Source organism: Nuphar pumila, chromosome 17 (assembly GCF_984573655.1).
Source record: "Nuphar pumila chromosome 17, dmNupPumi1.hap1.1, whole genome shotgun sequence".
NCBI classification, from domain to species: domain Eukaryota; kingdom Viridiplantae; phylum Streptophyta; class Magnoliopsida; order Nymphaeales; family Nymphaeaceae; genus Nuphar; species Nuphar pumila.
Genome location: NC_143265.1, coordinates 79,842,675 through 79,851,257, shown reverse-complemented (window position 1 = coordinate 79,851,257; position 8,583 = coordinate 79,842,675).

Below are 8,583 nucleotides of genomic sequence, written 5' to 3'. Positions count from 1 at the left end.
ATACTTTCTAATCTGATCTCTTTTGTAAATTGATGCTCTCTGTCTACTCAAATTGACGCTACCACCATTATCTCTTTTGTAAATTATTATTCTTTGTCTACTCAGTTTGACGTTTGGACCCTGGTATCATGATAAACAATAGACAAAATGCAGATTCCTCTAGTAGTTCAACTATTTTTTATAAGCAAACAACGACAAAGGGTGCTCTGACGGTAATAGACGACGACAAAGGGTGCTTCGGCGACAGTAGATGATGGCAAAGGGTGCTCCGACGACAACAGACGATGTCAAATGGTGCATCGTCAAATGGAGCTTGTGTTACAGCAGATGATGCATTGTCAAAGGGTGATCTAGAACGTTTATCGACGAGTTCATTTTTTGCTGCAAAGCGATTCTATGTGCAACTGAGGATACATCAGCTCCAAGCAAACGAGCTCATTAGTAATGGCAGTCCACTGCAGCATTTTTCTCGAACTGAGGTTAATTCTTTGAGACTCTAGCAATGGTGCACTCTTGAGAATATGCTTTACAAACTTCAGCTCAGGCATTGCCCCCTTTAAGGAGCTGATGGGCTCTGACTTAAGCAATGATAAGAGTCATGGGAATATGCAAAGCTATTTTCAGGAGAACATTTTCATCAAACGAATGTCTATTTTATGAGAGGACATTTCTATTAAATGCATATCTACCTTTTTTATATGTTATTTTATTATAAAATTGTCATGGGTAACATTAGCATATGAATTATTATGAGTCCCAAGATATTCCTCCGTACACACCAAAACACGCGAATTTGTCTTCGGGGGAGAACACACAACATCCTCTTGTCTCCAGTTGATAAAACCCTTGAGGACTCCCCTGCCTACTGGGGAACACACAACTTAGACATTGCAGTAAGGGATGCCACCCATAGGTTTCAAATTTGTGATGTCCCGCAAACTTTGTGATAATTCACAAGTCGCCCCTAGCAGAGCCTTTATGGGTGATTCTTGTAATTATAAGTTATATTTTTGGCTATCTAAATAAAATATATATTTTTATTCTTGTATTAGTATTTGCCTAGATTTTTTTTTTTAAATTTAGTTGTCGATATTTCTTTAGAGAGGGTGTTTGTTGCTCTCACTCAAGAACCACTTTGGAGGAAAAGTGCTCCTCTAGGAGGAGGTATGAACTATGAACTCATTTTTACAGGAAAGTTGGTTTTTGTATTTATTATGTGTGTTCTGCCATATGTTGCTCAGAGACATGTTTGTTTCACTCTTTGTAGGAAAGAGGCTCTATTCTCTATTAAAGATAGCCTCTTCCATGGCAGATTTTTCAAAAAGGGCTAAGTTCTTCAAAATTTGAGGTAGAATAAATGACTCGGCTTTCATACAAAAAGTATTATACTTAGACTTCTCAATATCAGATACAGGTTGGCTGTTGATACTGAAGAGTGGTTATTTACCATTTCAATGTTTGGGAGCTTTTAGTAAGGAAATGGTAGTCACTCATTTCAAAAGCACATGCATTAGGTTTTGAAGAAGAAGAATGACAAGAAAGAAAAAGTATGAGAAAACTCAATAAAAAGAGGAAAACCATCTTCATAAAGGCAGGCAAGCAAGCAAAAAGGTAGAAAGAAGAAGTTCAAAGACTAGTTCTCAAGATGAGAAGATTGATGAAAGGAAAAAAAGCAAAGGGGTCTCAAGTCATGAAAAATCGGTCCTTGAGCTTAGATTCAAACCCAAAATCCTTAAGCAAAAGAATTCAAGTGCAATGCAGTCAAGGAAATTGCTCCTACTTCCATAAATACATGATGGAAACACTTAGAAATAAGTATTCTGTAATTGCAAATCAATGTTGTGAATCTAGATCATGGCAACAAAAAATTAGATCACCATTCCACAATAAGATTTAAGTATGCTTAACCCCGCCCTTATTTTAAAAAAACTTAAAAATTAAAAAATCCTAAAAATATTTATGATTTCAGAAGTTTTCTTAAAATAATGCTTCCTTTTATTTAAGTCCTAAAAACTGAAACTGTAATATCGAGTATTTTGGTACTTAATCATTTTATACTTTTGACAAAAATTTTGTTGTTTGGGAGAAAAATCGTTTGAGGCTCGATTTTTAGACTAAAGTCTTTGAGTCTCGACTTGACCAAGGTCTCAACGACAAGGTTGAGGCGAGCCAAATAAAAAGTGAGAAAAAGTTTTAATTTTGACCTTTAAATTTAAGCAAATTTTAAGTGAAATTCGAGTTATTTGTAGGCAAAATTCAGAATAGTCGTATAATATATCGTTGGATGCGTCTCAAAATTCTGAGCGTACCGATTTTTTGTTTTCCTGAATTCAAGTTCTGGTTTGCTCAAAAATTACATTTTTCTAAAAATTGAGCAATTTGTCGAAATGGATCTGGAGTTAGATTTGATTGGATCTAATGCATAAGATCCAAATTATTATAGATTTGGATCTTATGTAAGACCCACTTAAACCTAGATTTGATCTAGGACTTGCTCCAATTTTTGTTTTGGGTATGGGGTTGGATCTTTGGTCCGGATCCAAATCTAACCCCAATGTTTTTCCAGCTTTACATCGAATATAAAGCTATATTTTGGGATCTAATAAGGTTAGGGAACCTTTTGGGTTAATTTGGTTATTTTTGAAACTTTTTAGATAATTTTAATTAATTAATATTTAATATAATTAATTAACACTAACTTTGAATTTTATTTTTGGGAGTGAGTAGGACTCTTTAAAAGAGTCCTTATTCCAGCTTAAGAGAGGTTAGGAAAGAGTTTTAAAAGGATTGAAAGTTTTTGTTTTGAAAAGTCAACATTAAGTAGTTTTTAAAAAAAAAATAGGAAACTAAGAGAGAGAGAGAGAGAGAGCAAGAGTTTCACCTTTTGGGAACTCTCTTAAAGAGGGCTGGAGAAAAGGGGGGGGGGGGGGTCGCCCCCTCTCCCATTCATTATACACAAAAAAAATGAGAGAGAGAAGGAAAAAGAGAAAGAAAGAGTAAAAGAGGAAAGAGAGAAAGGGAAGGAGAAAAAAGATAGGAAGAAGGAGGAAGAAAAAGATCTTCTTCAGCCATCCAACCCTTGATCCACCATTTTTTTTCCTTTCTATTCAAGCAGGGGTATGGGTCCATTTTTTTTGACATGAGTGAGAAATCGATTACCAATTCGATTCTCATGTTATACCTTGGTGAAAACCATGGTAGAAGAATAGATCTATGTGATTACTCAAAATTATACGGAAGATGATCCATGGATGCGTTTTGATTCTTTAAACTCTTTTGAAACTTTATTTTCTATGTATAGTTATTTTTAGATTAAATCGGAATTTATTTCATGGTAGGAAATGGTTCTTTTGTGTTTACATGCTAACGTAGTTGAGGCATGAAAAAATATATGAAACCCATGGTGTAAGCATGCATAACTGGATTAGAAAAAAAATTGTACGTGCATCTATTTTTCTCTTTAAATTTGTATGGTATAGGTACACGCATGTTGAGTCATTGATTTCTTATATATATATATACAAATATATAAATGTTTAGGGAGGGGTTTTATAGTCGGGCCACTATGCCAGTCGAGTTGGGTCCAGCCTAACCCGGTAATGCCTTGACAGGCCTGCCAGGTTCAGCTGAACCAGTTCAGCTAGCCTGACATGGCCTGTCGTGCATGCAGGGGCCCAGTCGAGAGGGCTCGGCTGAGCAAACACCTCAAAAAAGAAATTTATTAGCCTTTGGGGCTGTCAGACACGTCTTGGCAGCACATACACACAGGCCCGGGCTGGGCCTATGCATGGGCTGTCAAGCCCAGCTGACAAGGTCAGCTGGGCTGGCTCAGCCAACCTGTCTTGGCAGAGGCCTGCCTAACTCAGTCTGACCCTTAGGCGGGACTGGGACATGTTTGGTGGGGTTGCTCAGACCCGACCCAGCTGACTCAGGTCAACTGGGCTTGCTGGAAACCCCAGCCAACTGGGTCGGTTGGGTGTGAACCACTTTTAGTTAGACCTGGGCAGTGTCCAAGTTGGGGCGACATGCTTGATTATCAGGCTTGTTCGGGCCATATGAGCCCAGCCGAGTGGGCTCGGTTGGGTGAGTGTGTTTACAAAAAAACAACACAGTATTGAGTACATGCATGTTAACATCCAGAATGTGTTATGAATGGAATTGGATACATGCTAAGGTTAGAATTTTGTATGTGCTTGACTGATTATGATATGCTCACGTAAAGTGTTATTTTAAGCTTGGTTTAATGTACATGTATACATGAAATTTTTGTAGGTGTGCGTGTGTGCAAGAATACATTGACATGGATATGAGCATTGAGTGGATATGTGCACTTGTCATAAAGATATGAATTTGCAAACACATGGATTGCATAAAAACATATGCACAACCGACCACACTAATGTTATTGCACATGTACTTAAATAATGAACACATGCACATGAACGTTATATTCCATGCACATTGAACTGGTATATACGAATGCGCATTGAGAATGCATGTGATTTAGTGCATGTGTGGCTTATTGCTATGGTTATTGCATGTGATGCATCGATGATCCACGTGAATCATTGTAGGCTTAAAGAGCCTCGGACACTGGGTGTTCCTTCTTTACTTACTTTTAAATGCATTGCAGAAATCATATTTATTTTTATTTCATTCTGTTTACATTGTTCTATGTGTTTCTACGGGCGGGAGTCCTGTGATGACTCTCGCAGGGGTAGATATGAGCTTTCGCCTTGCTTTTGCATGCTAATTTGCAAAACTTAATAATTGGCATTTAATAAAAAGATAATGAATAATAATAGTGTAATATATGATCTGAGATCTCTCATCGAAAGAATGAGCATCTTAGAGATTCAGTTTTGGGGGACTACGAGGATAAAAAAAAAACTTTTTATGCTTTACTTTTTACCCCTAAACCCGATATTGAGGTTCTCTCTCTTAGCCATGGTTTTATGGAGAGTCTGTAACTTTACTTGAGGGTGGTGTGTTCGACACAACTATTATTTTGGTATACCAAGAAAGTGACACTATTGGATGTGAAGGTCCTTAGTGTCTCGATATTAGATATGGAGGTTTAATATTTCGAAGGTGATTCGGTCAAGGGCTAAGTTGGAAACTCAGTAATAAAATACAACTTATGTGCTAAGTTACCCTAGGAACCTTACTTGACCTCAGAAAATTTTACCCGTTTGATATATCAACGGGCAACAATAATTTAAAAGAAGAACTTAAATTTAATGCATTTAATAGAGGCATGCATATGAAAGAAGAACTATAATGAAAGATAATAAAGTGTTCATGGATTGCACATAAATCATATATATTTCTGTTATGCAATAGATCATACATAATTACTTATTCTCTTAACTGTTAAATGTTGGTGAATGCGTAATGGTTCTTCCTAAAACATGTTAAATGATTGTATTGCTTAAATAATGATTTCTGCTATTATTTATTGTTCTCTCATGCTTAGTAATTATTCTATGCTGCATGAATGCATAAATTAAATTATGTAAATGTCATAATAGTATTCCTCTGAGTTATTGCATGAATTCTTATTTGTATTCTTTATACTTATTTATTTCATTAGAGAGATTCGTATGCAGAATTTCTCAGATTTCTAACACCACCTTTTTTGTGTTTTTTCACAGCCGCAGGAAATCAGTGAAGCGACTAGCTTCTGGAAGAGCTACGGGTGTCACGCTTTTACTAGACAGTTCATAGAGGGATAATGTGGCTCATTCTTTCTTATTTTTCTTTTACATCTAACTGTCTATGTACTCTGAATTTCATTTATGCAGTTGTCTCGAGACTTATCACTTATTATTTAATAAAAGTTAGGTTTGGTATGGATGATAAAGGTAAGAGTTTTTGTGGTGTGTTTGGTTATCCAATTGGGAGTGAAATTGTAAATGCCCCGGGTCTTTGAAAAGATTTTCGCAACAATTAAAAAAAAATCTGCATTTTCAAGGGGTATGAGTTGGGGTCGTTACAATAACCCTACAAAATCTAAAATCCCCAAAAAAATAAAAAATCTGAAAATTGTAAAGAATCTAGTGCACTAGAAAAACATTCTTGAACCAAGAAAGATCACTTAGTGACCCAGAAAATTAAGACTTAAAAAAAATATCAATGAACTATTTGAGTTTAGGAGGATCTTTGAAAGGCAGGAAAACCTTTCACCCATTATAGGAGGAGAAACTGAAGAAGTCAATCTAGGAACACTTGAAGAGTAAAAAATGGTCAGGATAGGAACAAACCTGCATCTTGTGGAAAAGGATAAATGGGTAGAACTCCCAAAACAATATAAAGATGTGTTTTCATGGTTATTCCAAGACATGTCGGGGTTAGAGTCAGCCCTTGTTGAACATTGTAATATATTTTACCCCGATGCCAAGTTAGTTAAGAATAAACTAATAAAGATTGACTAGAAAATAGATCTTAAGGTCAAGGAGAGTCTAGAGGAGATTTTGAAAGTAGGTTTAATTTGTACTATAGACTACACTGAATGGTTGGCTGACATTGTTATAGTTTTGAAACCAAATGGCAAAATTAGAGTTTGCATCAATTTTAGAGACATGAACAAGGTCACTCCCAAAAATGACTTCCTACTACCAAATATAGATCTTTTAGTAGACAAAACAACTGAACATGAAATATTTTATTTCATGTATGGATACTAAAAAATACAACCAAATAAAATTTATGATTTTTTACCAATAAAAAATCATTTTTACAACACCTTAGAAAACTTTTTGCTATATTGTTATGCTCTTTGGTCTTAACAATGATGGGGCAACATATCAATGTTCCTTGACGGTCATTTTTCATGATCAAATACATGAATGCAATGAGGTTTATGTAGACAACATTTTGGTAATGTCCAAAGCTAAAGAGAGTCATCTAGATTCCCTCATTAGGGTTTTCAATCGCCTTTATGAATACAAACTCGAGATGAATGAACCCTAAAAAATATATCTTTAGTGTAGAATCGAGAAAACTTTTAGGGTTCATGCTCAACAAGAAAGGTATTGAGATTGATCCTGCTAAAACCAGGGCCATTGTGAAGATGCTGGCTCCCTCAATAATCAATCAAACTTAGCTACTCGATGTGAGTCATTCAATAGGCTTTTGAGAAAAGGGGTTGAGTTAATTTGGCATAAAGACTATCAAGAATCCTTTGAGAAATTAGAGGGATATCTCTTAAATTTTTTGTGCTCAAACTATCCATTATGAGGGAAACCATTACTCTTATACCTTTTAGTGAATGAAGTTCCTTGTGGAAGTTTACTTGCCAAGTATGAAGAAGACAACAAGAAAAAACATATCATTTATTACATAAGGCATTTATTGATTATGAGAGAAGGTATACCAAATTGGAATGAGCATGCTTAACATTAGTTTGAGTGACTCCAAAATTTCACATTATATGTTAGCATGCAAAGTGAAAATCATATATCGATTAGATCTGATTAAGTACCTTTTTAAAAAACAGTTTTGACTAAAAGAATAGCTCGATGACAAGTGTTACTTATAGAATTTAACTTGAAATATGTTCCACAAAAGTCAATCAAGGGGCAAGCTCTAGCCAATTTACCTCTAAAGTATGAAACTGGAATCAAAGATAATTTCTTCGATGAAGACATCATAAATTTGAAAGAAGCCATTGACATATGTGAATTATATTTCAATGGATCAATGAATGTCAATGGATCAATAATTGGAATTGGAATCATAACCTGATAAAAAGAAAGAATGTCATATTAATTGAAACTAGATTTTTACGTGCATATAATAATATATAATACAAAGCTTTGATCCAAGGATTAAAGACTTTGATTGAATTGGGTGCTAATAAAGAGAATATATGGGGAGATTCAATGTTAATCATCAAACAAGTCACTAGAGAATGGATGACAAAACATGAGAACCTAATTCCATATAATGAAATTGTCAAAGATCTCATCAAAAGAACTTGATCTCTATAATTTCTCCCACATCAGAAAAAAAACAATCAATTTGCATATGGTCTAGCTAATCTTGCATCAATTGTGAAAATGGAGAAACATCAAAAGTATCCACCATTTGAAATTGGAAAGATAAAAAGACCATCATGGGTAGGGAGAAAAGAAGTAGCTCAAAAAGTAAAGATTGAGAAAGTTAATTCATGAGAACTAGATGATAGAAAACATGGTTATAAGAAACTCTTGGAGAAAAGAGAATTCCCCACGAAAGCTACTTCTAAAGATAAAAATTAACTTAGAGAAATGACACCTAGATATTTCATCATGTCAAGAGTGTTATACAAATAGGGTACATCAAGGAGCTTTTTAGTTCAATAGTTATTAAATCAATAAAGTTGAAATTTTATGTCGCAATTGAGGTTTTAATTTTAACTTTTTTTTTTTTGAATTGGAATTTAAATAGAATTGGATCTAATTTGAATTTAGATTCAAATTCAAAGTTGTATTTGGCAGCTGATTTTTATTTGAAATTATAATTGGATGTAGATTTAACTTAAATAGAAATTGATCTAATTTGGATTTGGATTGAAATAAGAAATTTAAATTAGAAACTCAA